Source organism: Thermobia domestica, chromosome 5, assembly GCF_964235325.1.
Source record: "Thermobia domestica chromosome 5, izTheDome1.hap1.1, whole genome shotgun sequence".
Taxonomy (NCBI): domain Eukaryota; kingdom Metazoa; phylum Arthropoda; class Insecta; order Zygentoma; family Lepismatidae; genus Thermobia; species Thermobia domestica.
The window spans coordinates 43,911,952-43,939,937 of NC_137458.1; the positions used below are offsets into that span (position 1 = coordinate 43,911,952).

The 27,986-nt window shown below is 35.7% G+C and overlaps 1 protein-coding gene and 1 long non-coding RNA gene across 2 annotated transcripts in view; one reads left to right on the forward strand and one right to left on the reverse strand.

Moving 5' to 3' along the window:
• The window catches only part of LOC145684646 (protein DVR-1-like), a 317,851-nt gene that overhangs the window by 29,654 nt on the left and 260,211 nt on the right, over positions 1-27,986 (forward strand). The gene's annotated exons all lie outside the window — the stretch shown is intronic.
• The window catches only part of LOC145685061 (uncharacterized), a 29,711-nt gene continuing 22,871 nt past the window's right edge, over positions 21,147-27,986 (reverse strand). Inside the window, exon 3 of the long non-coding RNA XR_014131445.1 lies at positions 21,147-21,229. This is a non-coding gene — a long non-coding RNA (uncharacterized LOC145685061). The remainder of the gene's footprint in view (positions 21,230-27,986) is intronic.

A 27,986-nucleotide genomic window follows, 5' to 3' on the forward strand; every position in this document is an offset into this window, starting at 1 on the left:
TAGGTTAGTTTTATGTTACATTATGTTAGTGTAGGAGTTCAGCAGAATTTTCCAAAAAAATTTAGAATTTCGCTTATTTCTACTAATATTAGGTTAGTTTAGGTTAGTTAAGGTTAAGTTAGGTGCTTCGATATGCTAGGTCTAACAACTTGCATTATCCATTTCTCCTGTAAATTTTGTGTTTTTGGACCCCTTCTGCTAAACATAACTCGGATTTCGATTCTCTCAATTAATAGAGCTCCTTCGTGGCTAAGCGGTTAGCGTACGCGCCTTTGGCGTGTGAGACTCGGGTTCGATTCCCGGCGGGAGCTCATGTGGTTCGTATCCCACGTTAATCAGTAGGACCACGTCTCATATAGCCTCGCTGCTGAACGGGACGTTAAAATCAAATTAAAATCTCTCAATTAATACTGAAACCTAAAGGGATGTTAGATTTCTACTCCTTCTGGTTTTACTAGAGAAATTAGAGCGAAGGAGAAATGTATTCTAGGAACTCTTAATTGATTGAAAAAAAAACTCGTTATCTGTCACTGTTTTTACTCTATAGCGATCAACGTTAAAACCGAAAGGATTTGATTTTGCCACTTCAGGTTTGAATAGTAGTTACAAGAGAAAATATGGTTCCTATTTTTAGAACGCTCAATCGATACCAAAACTGCTTCGCGCTATATCGCTTTTGCTCTGTGTAGATCAATATTGAAACAGTAACTTGTAGTGCGGGGGGAGGGGAGAGGGCGGTGGCTTAGTGAAAGAGCGCTTTATCTCTGGTGCGTGAGGTAGCTGGTTCCATACCTTGCCAAGTAAGTTTATGGTGGAGAACATCGTTTCCGTGAGTTTCCTCGGTGTGCTTCCCGTTCCCTCCTATTCTTCGATCATGAATCATTCACTTGCTTTAATCATCCGTTTTCTTTAGCATTAAAGACATAATCGTGAAACATATAAATTGAAAGATTTTGCAATTTGTAATAAATTTTTGTCACTTTCGCTTTTAGTACAGTTTTTAAAGATGGAGATGAAGTGCATTCTTGGGATGCATAATTGATTGCAGGAAGCCGATTTTCGTTATATTGTATAATGTCAGTTTTGTTCTATAATTATTAAGATGGATCACTAGGTGTTCTCGGTGCTATGCTAAACGCTGCTTGAATAGTACGGCGTTGTCAGGTAATGTCGAGTGTTCATTGGTGCCAGATAATAAAGGAAGTAATCACGGAATTCTGCTTCGATACTTACTGGAGAAATTAGTTTTCGACCCTTACAGCAATTCACAGCTAAGTTCTTCTTCTTGAACTGCAACGCTTGAATCGAGGAATTAAACGTAAAAATTTGGCAACAGCGCATTATGGTGTTCTATGCAAGTTTCTTCTCAAAATCTCTTTCCTTAAATGTAAATAAATATTTAAAAAAAAGTGAAACATAACACGAAAAACGGTCAACCAATATATCTTTTTCGTAATAAGATTGTTACTTTAAAGTACTTTACACATTCAACCAAACATTTCACAAACTTGAGCACTTCTAGTAAGATCTGACAGCAAGTGCCATATTGCGTGCTCATTGTAAAACGAATTAAATATTTTCTTTTATTTGTTACTTTTTTCGATAGCAGAAGACACAACCAAATGAATCAGTGTCTTGTGTTGTAGCTGAAACATAACTCTATCTTATAGTACAATATTTATAATACTGTAACGTTTCATTGCGCAGCAGTTAAGGCAATGAGTTAAAATATGCACTGACTTCTGGGTGGTGATCCACCTTAATGTTAAAACTGGAAATTATTGATTTTTAACACTTTTGGTTTGTGTATCACTTCCACCAATGAACTCGATTCCTAACTAGAGCTCATTCATGGCTAAGCGGTAAGCGTACGCGCCTTTGGTTTGGGAGACCAGGGTTCGATTCCCGGCGCGAGCTCATGTATTTCGGATTCCACGTTAATCAGTAGGTCTCGTCTCATATTGCCTCGCTGCTGAAAAGGGACGTTAAACTCAAACTCAATTCCTAACTTTTGGCCTTGTAAATCCTGGCCAAAGTTGATGGTGACCCCTCAAGTAGTTCTTGAAATTTTTGTCTCCTGAACTGGCGGACACACGGACAGATTGGATAAATATATAAAAGAATGCTGCTTGGTAGACAAAAACCTTAATAAATAAAATTGAAGAAAATAAAAGCAGTACTTTTATTAAAAAATAACTAAAAAGATTTTTTCTGGTGCAAAATGAAGAGACTTGTAATGCTCCTCTAAAGCTGGTGTTTGCACCGACTTAATAACTACCATTGATGAAGACAATATGGAAACTTTTGGTCGGAATCGGTGTGAAACATAATTGCAGATAAGAGAAGAAATGAAACTATTCTACATAAATTTTATAAGATTCGTGTCGTGAAATCGAATTGTGGGGTTCGAGACAACATGGCGTCAGGGTTTGGAGGACTGTCTTGAACTACCGTTTAGTATCATATTTTCATTTAATACAATTGCTATTTTTTTCATTTTATTTTGGATTCATTCTTTTATGTGGACATCCTTGGCGTCACTACTTTTACTATATATATTACGAATTTACTATATAACAATATTATTTAGTGCAGGCGAATTCGGGTTTATCCCGCGCCATTTTGGTTACGACTAATGCCATGAGTAAAGTTATTTAGAGTAACCAATTTAATTATTTTCTACAATCAGAGTCTGACCTTATTATTAACAATCAAGGACAGGATGTGCAATAGTCTACTTGGCTAAGGCTACGACTTTCCAAAACCTTAACTTTGGGTATAGAAACAAAAGAAAAAAGAATGAAATGGAATTGACTATAGGTCTTGAAGTTTCATAAAACTTAATACACTAAGAAGATCAGCATAATTGGATTCTATCTAAAGAATATCAGAATAAAAGTTGTTGAATTAATTAGGTTTCCTGCCACAAATCTAAGTTTGTATCTTTTTTGCGGGGGGAGGGGAAAGAGACCCGTGTGCAAAGTGCAGCCAACTATCATCGGTCCGCTGTCGCCTTTTGACGGATAGCCGCTGAAGTGAAGGGAAAATAACTGCCGGTATCGGTGCGCTTTCGGTTCCAAGCGGAAAGCCACCGAAGCAGAAGCGGTCGACGAATGACCGCTGAATGATGATAAGAACTCGGTGACATTCGCTGAGAACTATTCTGCCACCTGTTGATCTCATCTGTTTTTTATGTGCTAGGACATAAGAACAACATGTGGCAGCACTGCTATTCATTTAACTGTTATCAGACGGTTCATAAACTTACAGAAATATTTTCGTGACCGATTACAGCAGAATAAGTTACGTTATTCGGTACTTGGCAAAAATGTCAAACATACTGCCGAAAGCTGCTCGTTGCAAACAATAAAATCCAATTAAAATTCTCACTGACAATTATTGAAGTTCACTCAACGAACCTTCTGATCTTGATGTAAACATTCAGACTTGCAACACCTTGGCAGAAACTTCGCACCCAACTAAGTACTGGAAACGCTTTAATCTGCTGACGGGCAAGCTTACCAGATTCCAGCAAACCTTATCCATTGCTTATTAATGACTGTCCGCTTCAAACAGATGAAGATAAAGCCAACGCTTTTGCCGATTACCTGCAAACTACATTCACTCCCTTTTCACCAGACTTTCCCCGGGGGCATCCCACGGACATCTTGAACCTATCAACACCTCACAACCGAATAAAATTATAGTCTTCCTGACAATAATCCTCTCACTGCTCCTATCTCTACTGACGATATCTCGTCTGTCGTGAATCGCAAGCGTAATACAGCTCCTGGTTTGGAGCGGATAACTTATCGCCACATCAAAGAAGCACCTTACTGTCTTCTTCTTCTTCTTTCTTATGTCTATATATTTATACTTCGTATCGCCTACTTCCCCTCAGACTGGAAAACATCCTCTACTTTAATGTTTCTAAAACCTAACAAACCTCCAGATTCTGTTGCATCTTACCGACCAATACGGCTGACCTCCGTATTTAACAAAATTCTCGAGCGCATCATCGTCCCCTGACTTCATCTCCATCTCTCTACCCATCATTTGCTTCCTGTGCATCAGGCTGGATTTCGACCTAATTTTAGAATCAATGATCAACTGCTCAGACTCTTAAATCTCATCACAAATCATTATAATACTACTCGACCATCTTGTCTCATCCTTTTCGATCTCGAAAAGGCTTTTGATAAAGTTTGGTATTTAGCTCTCCTGTTCAAGCTAGTAACAAGTAACAATAACATCTTTAAGTAACAATAGCTCTGTAGACCGAATCTTGTATGCTATTTTGTTACTTTCTATTTCGGAGATAATTGAATTGTGGTCTGTGTAGGATTTTTGTAGTAAAGCTTTTATAATTACTTCTACATATCCTAAAAGTTAGTTTATTATATGACTTACTGTTCACTGATATTCGATTATTTTGATTATAGTTATTTTCCTTGAAGCGTACGGTAAAATATTTTCTACATAAAATTTAAGTAGACGCTTTCGGCTAATATTTGGGTAGTTACAGAAATGTGTTTTGAAGGTCCGGATCCCATCCCCGAAATCCCGTTTTATCTGTAAGTTTTCCCTAATTTTAGGGCAACTTTAAAAATGTTAATACCTATTATTATTATTATTATTATTATTATTATTATTATTATTATTATTATTATTATTATTATTATTATTATTATTATTATTATTATTATTATTATTATTGAAGTTTTGTGAATGTAATGGTTCACCCTATACCAAAAAGGTTAAGAGCCTACTTTCAGTCGCAGCGCACTCTGCTCTGGAGCTTGTGTTCCTCGATCTATCCCAGCTTCCCCCCAGTGTGCATTGCGTTGGACAAACGCCGTGTGTGGGGGTTTTCTCGGGGTTCTGTTGATCCCACTTTCTTCATTCCACTATTTCTTTCATTCTCATCATCGACGTCTCCTTTAGCTTAGCCGGCATAACCATGGAACGTAAAACTTAAAAACATAAATTTTCCTACGCCTCATGTAGCCTTACTTTCTACATGAAAGTTTACTGGAAACCTTTCGTTTAACATTTAGTTACTTGTAGGGTCTTACCCAGGGATATGTCCTTGTGGTACTGACACTTCTCTCCAATCCCGACTATTTTGTAACTTTTGTCTACTGTTAGGGGCGATTTTACAAATTTTAATACAATCTGTAGAAAGTAGGGCAGAAAGTAGGAGGCGAGGGAGAGGGGAGATATATAAAAATGATGGGAAATGATCGATATTAGTGTCGAATCCATAGTTTTCGGGGTCACTGGGATAAACAGTGACATTTCCGATGCCGTTTAAATTCAAATTTAGGCCTGCAACTTGCGGAGGAAGAGATATATAAACATGACTGAAAATGGCGATATTAGTTTCGAATCCATAGTTTTAGGGGACACTGAGATGAACAAAGACATTTCCGATGCTGTTTAAATCCAAATTCATCCCCGACCTTAGGGGGGAGAGAGGGGAGATATATAAAAATGATAAAAAATGACCAATATTAGTGTCGAGTCCATAGTTTTTGGGGTCACTGAGATGAACGGTGACACTTCCAATGCCGTTTAAATCCGAATTTATCCCCGTAACTTGGAGGTGAGGGAGAGGGGAGATATATAAAATGATCAAAAATGACAAATATTAATGTCGAATCAAGTTTTCGGGGTCGCTAAGATGAATATGACACTTACGATGCCGTTTAAATCTAAATTCAGCCCTCACTAGTACTCCTAAAGGGGGAGGGTGACATGTAAAAGTAATTGAAAATGACCGATGCTAGTGTCGAATTCATAGTGTTTTGGGTCCCAGTTCATTGTTGACAATTTTGGTGCCCTTTATGTCCAAAATGAAACATTCTTCCCATGCGAAGAACGGGTATTTTACTAGTCTTTAATAAACGAACGGAAGTTTTACATCTTAAATTCTTTAATATATTTCTCCCTGCTTAAATTTACGCACTTGTGCGGTGCATGTGTAAATAAGATAATCTCTCTCTATTTGAGTTGTTCGAAAAATATAAAAAAAAGAGAGATTTTTTTTAACCAGAAATCACAAAACTAGAGAGTAAAATTAAAACCTGTTGCTTTAAGTATTTTTCCTGCTAGCAAAATACATTCTATATATATGCTGCAGACACGTTACAGCAAATAGAACCTCCGCTTGGTCTAACGACTAGCACGCTTGACTTCGCTTCGCGTGGTCGCGGGTTCGATTCCCTTTGGGGATATAGTTGAACGACAAAAGTGGTTCAGATTCCATTATAATCAGTAGGTCCATGTCTCCTTTAGCTTAGCAAGAATAATCGTGGACGTTAAACTAAATCAAGAAAAACGTTACAGCAAATATGATTAGATTCAGGAGAAGAAATAACTTTTAAATTATATTTTCCGATTTTTGCCAATATTTCCGAACAAGAGATATTTTGTAATGGGTTCAAAATTTCCGGAAATTTTACACAGCACAAGGAAGATACGTATCTCCATAAAATATATATTTGATTTTAGCATACCAGTATTAACTAGAATGATTCTGGACTCGATATTTTAAAATTTCCCTGCCATAAAGCGGGGACTTCATAAGATTGCTTAAGATAATTTAAATGTGCCTATATTCATTAATCTAGCTAGGATTATATTTTAGTGTCTTTTGTAGCCTAAATCAATTCTATCATGGCGTTAATTTTAAAGGAGGGTGCACATATAGACCTATTTGTTGCCACAAATTTTCCTTATTCCAATACAAGAAACATAAGCACTTAATGATCTTAACTGTAAACTAGTAAATATAAAATAACTTCCATTTTAAAAGTATAATGTAGTAAAATATTCGAAAATTTCGATTTTTCCCAAATTTTCCGTTCTTTTACAAGCTGAAAAAAACGGTAAACAACTGTTTTTTTACCCCAAATTTCCGTATTTTTTCAGGTCTTCACAACACTACACAGGCTCCAGAGCAGAGTGGGCTACGACTGAAACAACCATAAAGAAAGCGCCTAACGTTTTTGGTACAGGGTGAACAATTAAATTCACAAAACTTCAATAATAATAATAATAATAATAATAATAATAATAATAATAATAATAATAATAATAATAATAATAATAATAATAATAATAATAATAATAATAATAATAATAATGGACCCCCAATGGGCAACTAGTGACGTTTCGCCAAAAATTGGCGGCCTTGCAGCGACCCCACTTTCGTTTTGAAAATTATACCATCATTTACCCAGCAGCTGCAGAGATCCGACGGAATGCTAATGAATCACAAATTATTCCCCCAAAATACGTTAAATCGCCAATATGCGTGATTTTTTTACATTAAGATTTGTCTAAAAAAAAACACTTTAGAAAAAACATTTTCTTCGGGATGGGCGCGAACCACCAACCTTGTGATTACTAGTCATGTTCTCTTCCAACTTCGCCACGGAGGCGATAAAGAAAACATTGCTTCTGGAGGGATAAATCCTTGGAGTCTTTTTAATTTGGCTAATCAGAGTGCTCCTTTAACCGTTAGGGACAGAAAACCTTTATTCGACAATAACCATTAGGGATCAGATAAAATGCATTTGCATTGTTGTAATTTTATAACAAAATAACACGCGTCTCTTTACTTCATTTCATAATTCTCCCATATTCACTTTCAAATGATCGTCGACAGTTGCCATCTAAATTCATACAAGTATACGCACTCATCTCAAGTCTTTTCCTTCATGATGCAGAGGCAGGGGTTACCCCCCGGAGCTCACTTTGGTAACAATTCGTCATGAAAAAATAACATACCTGTGTTTACTGCTTAAAAGGTGTTAAGTTCAAAATATTCTAAACGTCTGAACTTAAGAAAAATCTTTTTTATAATACTTTGTGGTTAGCTATTTATACAGAGATTTAAAACTCTACTACCCAAATTTTAAAAGAAAGCAATCCACTAAAGTTTCATGTAGAAAGTATTCTACCGTACGTTTTAAGGAATATAACTGCAATTAAAAAACTGAATATTAGTGAACAGTAAGGCTAATAATGAACTAACTTTTAGGATATGCAGAAGTAGTTATAAAAGCTTTGCTACAAAAATACCTACGCATACCATAATTCGATGATCTCAGAAATACAGAGTAAGAAAATAGCGTGTAAGATTCAGTCTACCGAGCAATTGTTACTTAAAGAGTGGACATACGCTATTTCGAGAATCGAGATAAGACGGAAAATGTTTACGATACTTTTCGTCTCTTCTCGATTCTCATCTCCAAAGCTAGACAATAATTCGAATTAGCTTTGTCCCGTCTCGAATGTAAAATGTAAATTCTCGTCTTGATTTTGTTTGTTTTGATTTAGTAATGAGATGAGAAATTCCTCTTCTAGTGGGCAACACTAAACAAAACCGCAATATTCTTGCGAAATGTCACGTTTCTGCTTGTAATGGTATGACCTCAGTGATAATAAGCTCCTAGCTTGTAATATTCTACGAGATAATAATAATTATTATTAGTTTATTATTATTACTATTATTATTAGTGAAGATTTGATAGTTCAAGTATTGAAACATCCGAGTATTCAAATATCTGATGATGATAAAGCGCAATTCATCACCGATCAATCGCCACCAAAAATTCTAAAGTAAAAAAAAAAAAAAAAAATGCCATTCGCGGATCCGATTCGAGGACCTTCAGATTACTGTCAGAGCGCCTTGAGCACTGATCCACAATCAATACACTGTAAAAGATTCATCCTTAGTGTGTTTATGTTAGGTTTCGTTGCCTCCGCTTGCAAAGTTATACGTGATTTTTATTCGATTCAAGCTTTGTGATGGACAAACACCGTGTGCGTGGGTTTTCTCGGGGTTCTCCCGTTTCCTCCCACTTTCTTCATTCCACCATTTCATTCGTTTCTCATAATCACCGTATCCTTTAGCCTAACCGGCCTAACCGGGACGTAAAACTTTAAGATTTCATTTCATTTTTCATTTCATTTTTATTCGATTCAAAAGTCTTTCGTATTTATTGTATGATGATACAAGTCAAAAATCTTTGACATAGTTTATATTAATAAGTTGAGTTGTTCTTCTAACTTTGGTCCTCAATTTTGTTTCTTCTCCACACCAAACTACAGATATGACAGATTAAAGATACAAGCAGTCGCCATTACCTGGTCAATTACTTATGGCCGCCATTAGACAAAAGTTTGTTCGACGTAATACGAGGATCACGTGGTCAGCTCCAAATGGAAATGGTTGAAGTGTTGTTTTATATTTACGTTCTCTTTTTAACAAGCAGAAAAAATCGTAAACCAGGTAGGGCGGAGATTCGAACCCAAGACATCCAATGACTAGTTCAGTGGTCAAGTTCGATATTCACTCACCCAACAATATACAAGAGAAGTTTATGTAACAAACGTAATATCTGGGACTAGTTGTAATACTTCTCTTGAATTAACGTTAAGTGCTAGGCTATGAAGATTAGTTCTGACATCTTATTTTTTTTCTTTTTACAGTTTGTTGTGTGAACTGCAACAGTAAAATGAATTTAATATCTCTTTTATTCATATTTGCTACTGAAAAAACTTTGTTCAACATTATAAAATTACGAAGTGGATGCGTAGTGTCTGGACTGATTGTTCATAACATCGATTCCAAGAAGGGTTAAACAATGTAGTCCCGCGACAAAAATCTTTTTAACAGATAATAATGTATTATTTTACCACTCAAGACGCTCCTTTTAGATTTCAGCGTAATTAATATAATACCTACGAAGACACACAGGTTTCTATGGTAGAAAAGAAATACTGTGTCACACTCAAGATTTCTTCAAAAGGGGTTGTCCTAACCGAGACTTGGCTACTTAAGCCTTCATTCGGCGAACCGAAAGTTTATGTGTTTATTTCTATTTTTTAAAAAAATCAAACTTTTGTTTCCAATTTTTCTCCCTCCTACCATCATTCCATGACACTACTCTCAAGTTAGTAGAGTACGGCAGTAGTGAAAGAATAGCCGAGGTCTTATAAGCAATAGGTTTGAAAACGTGGGGTCGCGGGTTCAAATCCACTGTAAATCAATTTAAAATCTTTACATTTAATTTGTCCTTGCAAGGTGTATGATGAATTCTCTTTACTCAAAGTTCTCCAAGTAGAGATGAGATGCAAGAATCATGCACATGTTAATCGAGAGAAAGAGAGAGTGGAGATATCTCCAATTGAAATATTCATATTTGATTATGTTTTAGTTCACTTTTGTTCATCCTTCTTTACGAAATTAGTTCTCGACTACTTAAAATATAACAAGGGATACTGAATGATATATTATCGCTTATTACAAGAGAAAACTCGTGTTCTTTTGATATCGTATATGCTTCTAATAAAAACATGCTTGTATCATTAATTGGAGATTAAATTACACAAACTCATGTTATGTGCACACAAAATATGAATATTTGTCACATTTGAAATATATGACATGTTTTCTACTGATGCAATAGTTTTCGCAAATTAAACTGACACAGACTGTATATCTTGTTTTTACTTACTTAGATTGTCTTTCTTTTTCTTTTTTCTTTTTTGTTTCATTTTCTGAACACACTGGAAGTATTCTTGTTAGCTTTAATGAGTCAATGAAAATAATAACTGACTAAATAACTAACTAACAAACTCTATGGCCTATGGAACCCGGAGGTTCAATGCCGCGTTCACAAAAGCTCTCCACTGACTTCTATCCTTAGCTACCTGCATCCAGTTTCTACTTTGTATTCCAATCTCTGCGAGATCCATCTTAATATTGTCCTCCCATCTGCGCCTAGGTCTTCCTAATGGTCATTTTCCGATTGGTCTTCCAGTCAAGACTTTGAAATCGTTTCTACTTTCTTCCATTCTAGCTACATGACCCGCCCACCTAAGCTTCCTAGACTTGACGACCCTAATAATGTTGGGTAAACCATATAAATTATGTAGTTCCTCGTTATGAAGCTTCTGCCATTCTCCATTCCCGTTCCTCTTGGGTCCGAATATTCGTCTCAGGATCTTGTTCTCAAATACTTTCAGTCTATGTTCTTCCCTCAGAGTAAGCGACCATGTTTCGCAACCATACAGAACAACAGGTATGATTATCGTTTTGTATATTTTAAGCTTCAGATTCCTCGATAGAATTCGCGACAACAGGAGATTTTGAACCGAGTAGTAACACGAATTCCCTGCTTTTAGTCGACATTTAATTTCTTCGTGAATATGATTTTCCTCTGTTAATACTAATCGTAGATATTTGAAACTATCCACTTTATCAAAAGTATTATTTAATATTTTAACGCATCCATAATTTGCCGTGTTAGGTCCCGACGCACTTCCATGTATTTAGTTTTCTCTGCATTTACTTCTAAACCCATGTCCCTGCAAACGTTTAATAAGATCTCTGCATTTCTTTCTAATATTCTCCTATCATTTCCTATTAAATTTACATCATCAGCATATGCCATAACCTGGTGAATACCGTTCAACTGTAGGCCCTGGTTGCTTTCTTTGATTTTCCTTATAGCGTATCGCAGAACAAAGTTAAATAATAATGGAGACAACGCATATCCTTGTTTCAGACCATTCTCGACGTGAAAGGTTGGGGACAAAAATTTTCCTACGCGGACTTTGCTTTGGGATTCATTTAAACATATCTTTATTAATCTAAATAGCTTTCTCGGTATTCCAAGTTCTGTAAGAACGTTGTAATAATAATAATAATAATAATAATAATAATAATAATAATAATAATAATAATAATAATAATAATAATAATAATAATAATAATAATAATAATAATAATACATTTTAAAAATAAAAACTAGGATGGTTTTGCTGATAAAAATATTCTCGCAAAACAAAATGGAAGTCAAAACACCTCGACCTGATATTTTTTTCATAAAGTTTTACTAGAGATATTAAAACTGATAAGTAACAGAAGTGAAGGTAACGTTGAAACGAATAATATAAAACATTCAGAGATTTTACAAAATACTGTAACCTGTAAAATAAAATGAATGTTTGACTAACATTGATTTTTCATTGGTATGTCTAAGGTTAAATACGATCTTTTTGTGACTTTCTCGTGATAACAATCGCTCTGTGGATGCTAAGAGGCATAATCTACCCGATTTTGTATTCGTCACAAAGGCATGGACATTTTTCTATTTTTAGCTGTTTGCTACACTGACATATTTCAAACAAATTATTGCACTTGTAGAACGCCTTGTGTTGATCTCAACCAGCCAACCTTAATATATTGTTCTTTGTCTAACGTTGCAGGATATGAAAAGTGGAAGTGTGAATGCATTTTGGCTCGTGTGTATACATAACATCATTTTTTAAAAAATAATTCAGATCTCTGCGTGAATCCAAGCTCAAGACAGAGGGGCGCAAAAATTTCATTTTTTTCGAGAATTGCACAGTTTTCCCGATTTTTTGTTTCTGGTGTATAATACGGACAAGCGAGTAGTACCGTTGGAAAGTGTGTTCTATTCTGAAAAACACGAGGTATGAACCATGATCCTACGACAAATAGTAAGAATGCAGTAGCTGTTTGAGTGAAAGTCTAAAATTTACCTCAAAAAGTGGAAATCCTAAAAGAGTTAATATCATATACGGTGAAATTGTACTGCTAATGTAGAGCAGGGCATTATATGGGAGAAGAAATGAGGAAGTTGAGGAAGAATATCGTAGTTCAAATTTAGAAGAGGAAAATAAATAAAGAAACAAGAGACCCCATTAGACTATTCAGTGAGTGAAATTCAGATCGAGCTTTTGAATCTTACTTTACACACCAGTGAATACACGTATTAATAAGTATAATGGCGAAGTGATTAATATTCCCACTCTTAGTGTTGTGTATCCGGACTCGATTACCGGTGTAAATTTATGAGGTATGGAATGCATGTTAAGTTTTTAAGTCCAGGTAACATATGTAGCCTTGGATTTAATCCCCAAACCAATCGATCATGTGAGTTTATACATATCAACTTTGATCAGAGAAAAAAATTTACAAGTACCCCCCCCCATTACTTTGATTTCCATTCCCCTACAGTCCAGGAAATAAAAGAAAGAATAAGTTTTCTGGCATCATTAAATCCTTCTGCGTGAAATATTAGTAATTTGATTGAGCAAATATATCATAGAGTTTACTATCACATGCGTTGAGCAAATATATTATAGGGTTTGCAATCGCGTTGAGTTCCACTTCCACTTCGTTTCCTGTAAAAAGAAGCTTTTATTGTGACGCAAACAAGGTCTGTGTAGTTGATACACGCAATCTATCATAGTAATCATTATTGTCATAACAACAAGAAATAACAAACAATATTCTGCAATTCGAACTAAAATATAATAGTGCGTTTATGTGCTTTGTCTTCTATGCACATACCAGGGAACTGTATTTATCGCCTGATATACGTATGATGGTGTTGAAAAAAAAAAACTTTACTCTTTTGCAAAGTGCATTTTCTTCCATATATATCTTGAATTGTTTCGAGTTTAGCGGACATTTCAGCACAAATCTATACGAGACATGCACCTACAGTTTAATATAAACCCTTTTCACCGTAATGAGTTACAATTTCAATTCTGTACTACAGAGAATTGGACCCAGGATTTCGTGTACCAAAGGCGCGCGTCACCCCAATAAAAGAAAACTCTTTCTAACTCCAATTTGTTTTCATGTTATTTTCATGACTACCAAACTCAACTCGACAGGGACATCAACACAGAAACTGCGAGAACAGTTAATGATTCCTAAGTTCTTCAGAGGGACTAGAACCCTCAATGGGTTTTGCCTAATGACCATCTGCTTAACAACTGAGACCACTCAACTACTGCACACCGGCATCACTAGACTAGTGGAAATGGCCCATATACAGTGATGACTAGGGATCGGATTTTAAGGTGCAAAAATGTGGTAGAAAAAAGGGAATAAAAGGTGCTGAAAAATCATTCAAAAGGTGCAAAAAAGGCGCTAATAGGATATCTTGATTAAGTTCCATAGTATATAGTTACGTGAACATTCTTTATTCATTACACCAGCAAATATTGTTAAAAACTTAGCTTTGAACATTTGACATAAATTGCAAAATTGTTTTATTTATTCTCATAAACTTGTACAACATTCAATAATCTTGTAATAAAATTGTGGTTAAAACCAACTCGGTGTTTTAAAAAAAAAACTAATTTTCAATATTGCGTCTTCAGAAATCGTTCCATACTACTGGGTTTTCAGAATCTGGTTATACTTGGTTATGCACGACATTTCTATGGTTTCGAATGTTAATTTCTGTCGCTTGGAGTTCAGGTGATCCTTAAACATTGCTCGAAATCAGTGGTGCATAAGCACATGGACAGGAGGTTTAGTTGACGTTGCAAAGGTTTCTACATCTGGATTGATTCGCAAATTCAGTTCAAATTTGTCCCTAGCAAATCCGTCAAGATTTTGTCTAAATTTATGGAATGTTATGTGCAAACCACATTGAAAATAAAACATTGTTCTGTCCAATTAAAAAAATGAAAAAAGGGACAATAAAGATGCTGAAGGCTAAAATAAGTTAAAAGAGAGGAAAATTTTATTAATTAAGCAAGAAAGGTGCAACATTCACGAAAAAGGTGCAACAAAATGCCTTCACTTCAGTTCGTTTTATGCCCGGAAATACATATCTTGAACTTTGGTTGTTCAACAACTATATTTTTAGAAAAGGTGCTGCACCTTAAAATCCGCTCTCTAGTGACGACACATGCAGGCGCCTCCTTGACTGTTCTCTAGATATAATGTACTGTAATGTAGCAGGTTAAGCAAATAAAAATATTATTTTCGGTATACAAAAATATCTGCGCTATATTGCCTCTGCTCTTTTCTTTGCGCCCTCAAGAAATTAAATCTAGCGTCGTCACTGCCATACATCTTTAGAATGAATTTCTGTTCCTGTTGTAATTTATTCGAGCCAACCAGGTCATGTTATTTAACATTTTACGATTACTATACTATATTATGAATTTCTCACGTTGTCGTGCCAAGTAGTTGGTTGCTACTAAAACATTCCCATTACATTGTAGAGCGCATAATGGTTTACTGCAAGCTTTTAAAAAATTCGATAACATCGCTTGCACCAGGATCTATTGAAGAGATGTCAAAGCTGGGAACGGAAGCCTCATATATACGTATTCTAGTGGCTTACTTCTTAACGCATACCTGTACTTTCCCAGGGTTTCTCAATCTGGGGGTCGCAAAAATAAACGGAAAAGATAAATATAATTAGAATATAATATCGGAAAATCTTTTTAAATATTATTTTGAATTTTGTTATGATAGACATAGTTTTATTTTTTATACATACTGATACAAACAAACCAAAAAAAAAATAGATCTACTGAATATTTTCAGCAGGTGCAGAGTTGCTTAAAAATCAATTTAAATGAAAAAGTACCGACATTCAATTAATGAGAACTGTATATCGAAATACCAGAAAAATTCAATGCAACAAAACCTGCATATTGAAATACAATTGAAACTGAAAGATGAGATACCTGAGCACAAGGGCGCCGATTTCTCTGTAAATTTGGGGAGGCCCATTCAGATGCAGAAGGCATATATATGAGGATTTTAAGACAAATTGCATTCAAATTATGCCAAATATTGAATATTCATAAATACAATGCGGGGGCCCATATGAGCTTTGGGGACCCCATAGGCTCCCCAGGATCGGCGCCCTTGCCTGAGCATGGTGTCTAGTGCGGCAATGTCAGGTTCAATTTACGTGACGTATATTATAGAGCCATTTTCAACTGATAAGTGATTTCTTGTATTTGTTTTAATGCTTACCATGGAAGAAAAACTACTTTCGCACAGGTACGATGTAGCAAATGTAATTATTACTTTTAAAGCAGCAGTTACCAGACCAGGATATTCTTCTCTCCTCTTCAGCCAGAACTTGTCCAAGTCTTCGTTACAGAAAAAAAAAAGTTGCAAGGACTTGTCACACGATAGTTCTATTAGTTGGTCGAAAAGTTGTGGACTTAGATCAGCTAGTTTGATGGCCTCTTGAATGAAGGAGTTTGATATCCATCTTGAACCAGCACTTTCATCGTAGTGAAGAATATATTACTATTTCTGTAGAATATCCACCACTATTATAGACAGATAGATATCGTGAGATCTCTGCAATAAATGAAGCTGTTAAGCATTATATCCTCATCCTTCAAACGCATTTTGGTTACATTTGTAACCACCAGAACAGTTAGTTTGAAAGTAGGCAGTACCATCTGTTGGCAAAACAGTGTAGACGTGTACTGGTTATTTTTTGAACCAAAGAACATATCGGAAAACATCCTTATGCAGTACAGTTGAATTATTAATGTAAATAGATTTTATAATGAGTGGTTACTTAATCGACCACAAAACGTTAAATGGTGATGTGGAAAGTAACTGTGTACCTTATGCAACCCATACCTTTCGGCGCACTAGAGCCAAAACTTTCGAATAAAAAGCTTTGCGCGTTAAAGGGTTAATTCGAAAGTACTATCTGCTTTAGAACTGACTTATTTCAAAATGGTAGACAATGTAAGGACTTAATAGTTAACTTCTTGAAATCAAGCTATATTAATTATTTTGTAAACATAGTGCCGTAGCGATATGTTATTCATATAACATTTATACAGGGTGTTTGAAAACAACACCGACAACGTTTGGGAGATGATTCCTGACACCAAGATAAGACAACAAGTACAACCTGGATGCACAAATCCGCCTTTTCAGCGTTATAGGCCCTCAAAAACATGAAAAAATGAACTTAACGGTTCATAGCACTAATACTATGGGACCTACCACAGTCGGCTTAAGACTTTATTTAGGAACTAGTGTATGCCCTATCCAAATATCCTTGTTTCAGAATCCTACAGTATTTCCGCAACAATTTTTGTAGAGGTAGTTGGTGAGTACTTCAAATTATATAGCTGTTGCCAAACTCCGTCTTTAAAAATTGTTACGTGAGTACCGCACACATAGAAAAATCCGTTCTCCGGACAGCGGTATATTGTACAAATATACGGTATCCTCTTGCTTACTATAGAAATCAATACGGAGCATACGTTATCCGTATGCTACATAGACACTGCCCTTAGATGTTACGTCATGCCGTTGCAGGATGTCTGACATCTAACAGTTTTCCGTATATCACATGTATATACTTATGTTACCTTCGTCAGCTATATGTTATATACGTCCATTTGTATGTGAGATCTTGACCACCTACATTGTTTCAAACGGAAAGTATGTATAGATGGAGCACTTATACAGAAAGTAGACCCTATTATAAAACATGCGTTTTCAGCTATACGTCTGCTGTACGTTAAGTCCAAAAACTACAGGAATTACGCATGTAACCTATCTTTTTAAGTACGCCGCCTACATTTTTTTCTCAGTGCAGGATTACGAATCATGTGCTTTTGAATAGTGCACACATTAGTTCCTAAGCGAAGTCTTGACCCAACTACGATAGGTCCCGTAGTATTGGAGCTATGGACCTTCAAAGTTTATATATATATATGTCTTCGGCAGCCTATAACTCCGAAAGGAAGCATTTGTGAGCCATGGTCTATACTTTTTGTCTTATCTTGGTGTCAGAAATCACCTCCCAAACGCTGTTGGTGTTATCTATATACACAGTGGCGGATCCAGGGGGCTATAGGGACTATAGCCCTCCCTTGACGCTCAGGTATACACTGGATAAAATGTTCTTCAATCCTGTTTTACACTAGATAAAACGGCAAACTATGGTTTAGCCCCTCCCTAGATCATATCCTGGATCCGCCACTGTATATATATATATATATATATATATATATATATATATATATATATATATATATATGTGTGTGTGTGTGTGTGTGTGTGTAAGTGTTTTTTTTTGTTATTATGACTATTATGATTTAACATATAAATATCAATTTTTGTGCTTGAACACACTCTTGATGAACTTTGTGTATCAATACAGTATAATACAGGAATACAGTATAATATGTATGTAGGATAGAAATTTTATTTTCGTGGGATATTTTAAGTGTTGAAATCGACTAGTTGCTTGTTTGAGAGTAAGGTCTTTCTTAGCACTGAGGCTGTATGAGGTGTGGGTGGCTCCACAGCTTAACGTGGAATCTGAGCTAAATGAGCTCCAACTGAAAATCGAACCCGGGTCGTGTGCTAAACCATATAGCCACGAGAGAGCTCTTTGTCGAGATAGAAAGTGTATGCATGCCAATTCACCAAGTGTATTGGTAGTACACTCAACACCAAAATAATGTGGACCTCTAAAATGCTATAATTCCATTACTTTCGGTCAAGCACATGTAACGCTTTCAAACGTCTCACCTACCCAATGTACGATAAGCGATTTCTTGTCTTTGTTTTAATGCTTCCATGGAAGAAAAAACACTTTCATACAGGTATAATGTAGTAAAGGAATTTTTACTTTTAAAGCAGCAGATACCAGACCAGGATATTCTTCTCTCCTCTTCGGCCAGAACTTGTCCAAATTTTCGTTACAGAAAACCAGTTGCAAGGACTTGTAGCACGATAGTTCTATTAGTTGGTCAAGAGGTTGTGGGCTTAGAACAGCTACTTTGATGGCCTCTTCGATGAAGGCGTTTAATATCAGTATGGATCGGATTCGATATTTGAAATATGAATAAACTGACCAAATTTGGTTTTAATCCATTTGCTTTTAGGGAAGTTACTCTATCCACTATATACAAGAAATGGATTCTATTATTATAGAAATAGATGAACATTGGGAAGTTTATTACAAATTAGATATTATAAGGGGGTCGCTGGCAAGAGGATGTGATAAACTGAGGGTCGTGATAGGAATTAGGTTGAGAACCACTGGCGTAGTGGATAAGGTATGAACTATTTCTCCTTTCTAAGATAAATTTTGAGAGCGTGTTGCCCAATGAACACTAAATAAATGACACTATAATTCACTGTGTATATAAATATATTATTTCATTGTACATGTGAGAAAAAACAAATACACACATCATACATGAGTTAGAAAAAGCTTGAAAGAAACTGAATATACCGAATCTACGAACACTTGAAGTAAATCTTTGTATTCATTCAATGACTTGTTACAAACACTGAAGTTCGAAATATCCGAGGATGACTGTATAAAAGATCATTCTCGTATAAAAACTTCCATAGAAGATAGTCTAATTTGGAATTTATAATATTTTCAGGCCGAGTGATATACGTGAGTTTCCAAATTTTCAAGAAAACTAGAGAAACTGTCTGCTCGAAGCTATTTCTAGAATTTAACGCAAAGCTTAGAATTATTTGATATTGATGTGGGATTAACATTTCACGTTATACAGAAAACTTTACAAGGTACAAGTGTTGTCAGATTCGAATTATGATATTCTAAAATTTTGTGTACTATTCCAAAAGGTTTTTTTTTTTTCATCACAGTTTAAGGAATCTACAATTTATAAAGTGTGACAGAAATAAGCACGGAACATTAATAGATTTTGTGTGGTTCTTGCTTGATTGTTATTATGAATTGCTTAGCGAAAACCAAAGAAAATGAAGTAATAAATTAAACTCTCCATATTCTGACCCTGGAAGAGCCAAGATTATTGAAACTTGTAGCACTACTAATCATTAGCGAATTGTACCACTGAATGCAACAATTGCTACGACTTGTACCACTGAATGCGGTTCGCTTCATGATTTGTTCAATACTGTGAGAAAAATGATGTCGGATACGTATATCATGCTTATGGCACAATCTTTGCAGTGCTGTATCTTTGATAATATACCATTCATGTATTTGGCCGCCTTTATAAATAAGTTTCTTACACATTACTCTTCCCTTTGTAAATAGAGAGATTTAATCTTTAAACGTTACTATCGTGGTGCCTCTTCCTTTGTTTCAATAAAAATGTTTAAGTGTTAAGTAACTTTATGAACAGTAACGTCTTCATATATAAATCATATCAACTTTGTAAATGCTAATATCAATCTGCCTTTTTTCTTGTTTCAATAAAATACCTAAATTCTAACTTTATAAAACGTTACACATATGAATCATATCAACTTTGATATTAACAACACACAATATGCATCAGAGCTCAATTTATTCAATCACGTGTTGCTCTAAGATGAATACACTGAAATAGGAAATGCAAGTTCATTGTCACGTGATCTGATCAGCCAATGAGAATGAGGCTGTGGCTAGGCTTGGGTAGGAAAATAAAATATGCGCGCAGCAATGGTTCTCATCACTGGTGGCATATAGTGTCAAATTCACTGGCGGCATTGTTTTTTGAGGAAGAACTAGATAAGTTGATCCACCGCTACGACAAGTGCCTCAACAACGGTGGAAACTATGTGGAAAAGTAGTGTAAGATATCCTCAATGCTTGTGACGATAAAATTTAAAAAATATGTTTACTATATTTTTTTCCAAAACTGTACTTACTTTCCGCATACACCTCGTAGACAATGTTGTGAGTAAGTTCTTGTTAAACAATTGATTATAGCAATTGTCATAATGTAAATTCACAAATTAACTAGTGATTAACAAATCATACATTATAAAACACACACATGTTCAATAGCAAAAAAGTTCAATAATTTGTCATGGACACTAACCTATATGTATAATTTTATGGCACATACAAATGCGTAATATACCTACATACATATATATTCAATATTGATATCACAGGAGCTGTGTGTATCTTCTATGAAATATATTCACAATGAGGTAATTTACCTTCGAGTCTTACTGGAGAGATGAAACTTGTATTAAGCAATCACAGAAGAAAGCTACTGGGAATCAGCTCCTCCCTCTCTAGAAGTTCTTCAAGCACCTTCATATACAATTTTAAGTCTATTCTCTAATGTGATGTTTCACACTATATCCCAGAATGAACTATTTTTATCATTGATATGCACTTCCATCCGCCAGAACTCTTCTTGTAAGAATTCTATTACTTGTACCTGGATCTTCCCCTGTAACTTCTGGTCCTTCATCACCAGTTGTGTTAAAGAACCAAAATCTTGAGGATTGGCATTACCCAAACCTTTTTTAACTTTATCTGCCAATTTATTTTGTTTGTAAGAGCTCATTTCATTCAAAATTTGAGAAACTGGTTTAGTGAAACTGGTTTAGTTTTTTTGGCGATTGCAAGACTACAAGCTCCTCCTAATATTCCACCTGCAAAAAATAAGAACCTTAGTAAATTTACAGTATACATTTTAAACTACTTTATCAGCATACAATGTTTCGTTTAAAAAGGAACAGGAATTATTTTCGTATTTACGGCTTCTCGCCATATGTAAGATGATTTATTGTTGCTACAAGTTTTAAAGCGATGTGAATTTATAATCCACATTAATCAATTCAGCATATAAGTTATTTTCGAACTTTGATAATTGATAATTAGCGAAGTTGATACGTGAAAATGGTAGTATTTTTCATTTTTCTCTTAACAAAGCGTGTACTAACTTTATTACGGTTACTGAACATTGATTAAGTATAGATTGATTCCGATCAGTTTAAACTGAAATCTTTCTTTTAGTTAATTTTCTTTTGACTCGCGCAATTGAATAGTTTGATGCAATAAAGGCGTAAGTCTGAAACATGCAGTTGGAGAAAAACGATGTTGAAAATTTAAGTGGTGTTTTTTTTCTTACATAAAACAATGTAATATGCAGCATTTTATTCCAATCTTGAATTGAAATGTTACCAGGAGGCTAAACAAACATGGCAAAAGCCACAAATGCGTTTGATGCAAAAAGGGCGTAACCTCGCTTACGCCCTTATTACCTCAAACTCCTGAATTGTAGTCTCTGTCAAGTATGTTATAAATAGAGGATCTGCCCATATGTATCTTCATCCTATTAAATCGATGAAGCCAAAAAACAACCGAGCATCGGCACGTCTGATTGGCTACCCTCGTTTCTGACATCGTCTGATTGGATACTTTCGTTTCCGCCATGATTGTTGGCTCAAAACATTGCGATCCTATTGGGCGGAGTGGGCAGAATAGGGGTGGCGAAACTGTGACGTATGGCTTCAAGATTTTGTTGTTAGGGCAGATCCTCTATTTTATAAGATCCTTGGTCTCTGTGGCTTTCCCATGTCTAGGAGCAACAGTCGCTGGGCCAAGAAATACTGACATTTCTATTTTATTTAATTATGTAATTTTCTGTAATATTTTCATAAGATTCTTGTATAATCTTCAGTAACGAAGAGAGTCCTCCACTTTCAACTCCATTTTAGCCTAATTATCCACACTTCGTGGCCAATTTCTGAAACTGTTGCTGTTCGGGCCTGGATCGCCTCTTTAAAAAAACAGGATTTTGAATCCTCAGGGCAGACGTAGGATCTGCTAATACGTGTATATCTAAGGAGGTACCGGTACTGAACGTGTTCCTGTAGATTACATGACCATCAGTGCTGTACCTAAGGGGGACCAAGGAGGCCATGCCTCCCCCTCATTAACTAATGAACTATTTTGAACGAATAAAAGAATATGTAAACGGATAAGAAAATTAGTCCTACTTTAGTAGTACCATGTTCAGCGGAAATGTATAATAAACGGAAATCAATGGATCCCAGCTTCTTTTTTCTCCTTCTTATTTTCCAAACGTTTTGTTGACTGTTCTATAAACTAAATTGTCGATTTTCCCTTGAAGTATTTTCGACACAGAGCTATAACGATAAATAGTGCATTATAAATTAACAGACTATTCCTGTCTATATAACGTCTCGACTGTTTGTTACGACAATTTTCATATTTTGTAATATTCTTTTTTTTTTTTCTTGAAGAAATCAATTCTGATTGTATACCTATAAATTATTAATTTAAACAAATTTGTGATTATAGAAAAAAGGACATGATATTTAAAAACTAATCGTCATAATTCAGTAGCAAGTTCAATGGGAAGCACGTAACAAATTAGAAAGAACCAGAAAATATCGTTGATTTGTTGATTTCTAAAATTAAATATCAACATTGAATACTTGCTGTATTCATCTTAGACAAATCACATTGTATAATATTGCTAATATGACAGGGTTATCTAGAGATAGAGAGAGATTTAAAATTGCTAAAACGATATACAGAAAAGAGATTGAAGCAGCAGAAGTTACTGCAAAGGAAAATTAAATCTTTGATTTTAGTAGTTTATTAGCACAGCAAACCTAAATAACGTTAACTCGAAATTTCAGTGGACTAGAATAAATACCTGGACTGTTTTATTAACTGACAATAAATTAAAATCTTCAAATAGTGAAGATTTTTATAGCTTTTCTAATAATTTGTTTAGAAAAATATTTGATGTCATAATTGATCCTTTGGTTTACTTATTCAATTGGATACTTTTAGATGGAATCTTTCCTGACTGCCTTAAAATGACAGTTACGGTACCTATACATAAGAAAAACGATGAAAGTGATCCTAATAACTACCGCCCTATATCATTAGTCCCAACTATCTCAAAAGTTTTTGAACAATGTATTAAAAGTCAATTTTGAAAAAATAAAATATTCCACATTTCACAATTTGGATTCAGATCTGGCTTTTTTCACGATTAAGGCCGTAGAAAACGTAGTATCACACATATTAGATAGCTTTGAAAATAATTTAAATACGTGTGCAACATTGATAGATCTAAGTAAAGCATTCGATACGGTGTCACATCATATATTGGTTGAAAAATCATATTATTATGGTATTCGGGGAACTGAGTTATCATTAATTAAATTCTATCTTAGTAATATACGGCAATCTCTCCGTATTATTAATCAAAGATCAAAATTTTTGGATGCAACAGCAGGAGCACCTCAGGGAAGTGTGTTAGAACCTTTACTTCTCTTATCTATACAAATGCTTTCCAAAGTTTTCTACTTTTAAATCTGAATTATATGCTGACGACACAACTCCTCTAAGTAGAAATAAGAGTTTAAAGAGTGTTAAAACTAAAAGCAATGAAATTCCGGAAATGTCATCTATATGGTACAAGCACAACGAACTTTATATACATTAATCCAAAACAGAGACTATATATTTTTATCTTAGTAATCATATGACTGAGGCAGATATGCACCATTCCGTAAAACCATCGGGAATCCATCTAGATCCGAAATTAAACTTGAGTGAACATACTGAAAATTTATGCAGGAAATTATCTAGAGTGCCTTTTTAGTACGTAAACTGAAAACAACAGTTACAGAAACAATGCTTTTTGAAAAAAAATCATCTGCAGTATGGCATAATATTGTGGGGTAACTCACCTGGTGCCCAGACTGTCTTTAAATAGGAGAAGAAAGCCATAAGAGCAATAAAAGGTTTAACTGATAATGTATCGTGTAGACAATATTTTAAGGATTTACAAATTATGGCAGTTCTCTCTCTATTTATTTATAGTTGTCTTATGTATGTTAAAATAAATGAGGAAATGTTAGGGTACCGTAATAATATCCATTCATATAATACTAGACATAAAGATGACTTAAATACTCCTTATATTAGGATAAGTATAACACAAAGACGTTAAAAGTATACAATATGAAACTATACAATATTAACTTGCAATACACTGCCAGTGCATATACGAATGATGTGTGATAATCAGTGTTCGAAGTGGAAAAAAAGCAGAGGCGGTATGTTTTATTACGATTTTGACTCGACATACCGTTTATCTAAATGCTGAAATACAGTGGAAATAGAATTGCCTAAAAGGTTGCATTTCTATTTCCATAATGACTAAAAACTACTGGAGAGCTTCTTTTTAGTTACGGGGTAGGGATGCATGGAGAGACTTTGATCCATCGTCAACAACTTTCTGAAAAAAAGTAAATAAATATCCCCTTACATTGTATTCTAGAGAATTATACACGAAAATGCTTAAAAACCGAATTTTTATATTAAAAATTTCCTGCGGGAAAACTCCCGGACCCTCCATTCGAATGATGGTTATTCCAAATCCTTGTAAGATCTCCCTCCAGAGCAGATAATCCTTAAATGCGCTCGTGCTGAAAACAAGACATTTACAGGGTTTGTATGATAAGTAATGAGACCAGGTCTGGAAACATTGTTTTATTGATCTGATCTGTACAGGGACTTAAAAGCTTTCGAAGTACTCTCCTCTTGCGTCGATGCACTTCTGCAATCGATGTTTCCACGCTGCAAACGCCCCCTGGAAGTCAGCAGCCGGCATGTCCTTTAGAAATGTGGTCACGGCTGCTTGGATGGCTGTGACGTCTGCAAAACGGGTTCCTTTCAAGCATGGCTTCAGCTTCGGGAAGAGGAAGAAGTCGGCCGGGCTCACATCTGGGCTGTAGGGTGGTTGTGGAAGGACTTCCACCCCAATCCGGGTCAAAAAGGAGGTCACTAAGAAGGCGGTGTGGGCAGGGGCATTGTCGTGATGCAACTTCCACCGGCTAGCGATCGCCGGTCTTTTCCGCTTGACGCTCCTGTGCAGTCTCTCAAGGACTTGTTTGTAGAAGGCGGCGTTGACGGCTTGTCCTTGGGGTACAAACTCCTTGTGGACCACCCCCACATTGTCAAAAAAAAACAATCAACATTGTTTTCACCTTTGACTTCGACATTCTGGCCTTCTTGGGGCGCGGGGACGCAGGAGTGTGCCACTCCGCGCTTTGACGTTTCGTTTCAGGGTCGTACTGGAACACCCACGACTCGTCACCTGTTATGACGTCATCTTCAAAGTTAGGGTCACTGTTCATGAGGTTCAACAGTTCCTGACAACAATCAACACGTCGTTGCTTTTGTTCGTCAGTCAACACTCGCGGCACCAGTTTCGCACAGATTTTTCTCATTCCCAATTGTTCCGTCACAATCTTGTGCACTGTTGTGTGGTTCATATCGAGTTCATCAGCAATCAATCTCAACGATAATCGACGGTCTGAGTTCAGGAGATCCCTCACTTTTGCCACAGTTTCGTCCGTAGTCACTGTTGTCGGGCGTCCAGCCCTCTCCAGATCCTCAACGCTTTCCCGGCCGTTCCGGAACGCACTGTGCCAACGAAACACCTGGGCTTTGGATAGGGCTTCCTCTTTGTAGGCCTCCGTGATGAGAGAAAGCGTCTGAGTAGCCGTTTTCCCCAGGCGAACGCAAAATTTGATCGCATAACGCTGTTCGATGGAACCCTCCATGTTTGTTGATTTTCCGCCGTGACAAGAATGTTCACAAGGGCTTTGTCCAAGGCTTGTCCGCGCTCCACTAAGGCTCGGAGCCAACTGACGCGCGGTGCGTTGCTTTGCTCGGACCCCCCCTACATCCTCCATCACCGACAAACCCGCTCCAGCGACACGCGCGCCGCGGCGCGGCGAGTCTCATTACTTATCATACAGACCTTGTATATAAATTAAGAGAAGAAAACACACACATACGAAAGAAACAACTCAATATGGCACATCAAAATATAAACTAGATTAACTTCTTTGAAAAAGAAAAACTCATTATAAAAACAAAAGGTAGAAAAAAGATAAAAATGTTGGTGTTGTCAACTTAGAAATTATTTCTACATAAAATATAAAATCTTATTACTTGCAAAACCATTCGTCAATTACTGTGTATAAAAATGTATTTATTAAAGATATTTAGCATCTACTCTTCCGTGACGGTATGTTTTGATCCCTGAAAAACCAGAGGTGGTATGCCTTCATCACTGAAAAACCAGAGGCGGTATGACATACCACCGCATACCGTTTCACTTCGACCACTGGTGATAATGATTTCATAAAACATTGTAAATCTTTTCTTGTAAATAATTCTATTTATAGTATCGATGAATTTGAAGAAAAGTGTAAATTGTAACTTTTTTCTTTCTTTGTATATATTTGTTTGTATGCTGACACTGTCTATTGCAATAAACGTTGCTTAATGACAATAAATACTCTATTCTATGCACATCAGCGTTTGAAGATTGTGTTCTGTAATTCTGACCTTCTCTAAATATCAGATTTCGTGCTGAGAGAATTTGATAACCATTTATTTATTTATTTATTTATTTATTTTTGCGAGAAAAACACACTGGCAAGGGTTAGAGTTTGGGATTGCTTTACTTTCGTACTTAGCTATCTGGTGGTTCGTAAATCACACAATAGAGCGACAACGTTTGTCAATGACTCAACCCATGCCACAAAGCGAACTTGAGGTAGTAATAAATTTATGAAACACTATTTCATCTATTATTAAATATTCTGGCCTGGTGTCGTGCTTCAGTTCAATTTCCTTGAATGTTTCGTTTGGGGCGGTTGTTACCTTGTATTCCGGCGAACAGTGATTTTTAATTTAATCAGTAGCGTGTTTTGTATTCGTTATTGGTTTTTAATTTTTAGTTAGTAACATGAAAAGGCAAGAAGATATATACACAACTTTTCGCCAAAAGAAGTAATGAAGCCCCCGAGGAAGCAACAGCTTCTTAACATAAAACAGTACAGTAGAGTTCTCTGTTCATGAGTTGAGTACCGTTTCCGCAGAAACCAGTGCATCAACAAGCTCTTCCTCTCTGCCTTTATGTGACCCAAATGATATTGGAAACTTCGTTGGTGTAAAATTGAGAAATTTAGACAAGGTAAACTTATTTTAAAAATCTATGGAAGCCAGTTACTTTATATAATTTTTCATTTGATGAAGCACAAGGTCGTAAGTTTTTTTTTTTTTTTTTTTCAGAGAAGGTGCCTCGAAGATTTTAGTTGGTGGCCTACTAATAACTTCCATAAGGAAAGAGATCTGTTCTGTGCAACTTATGTCCTGCTTATGGAAAAGAAAGAGAAGGCCACCAAAGTCTACGTGCACTTGTAACGAGTCCTTTGTACTTTTCTTTTTAAAAAAGCACTAGAATCCTTGAAACAACACGAAAATCACAAGTACGATAAATATTCAGTGGTGAATAAGGTATCAAGTGTACAATTTAATTGAAGGGAAAATAGACAGCATCGA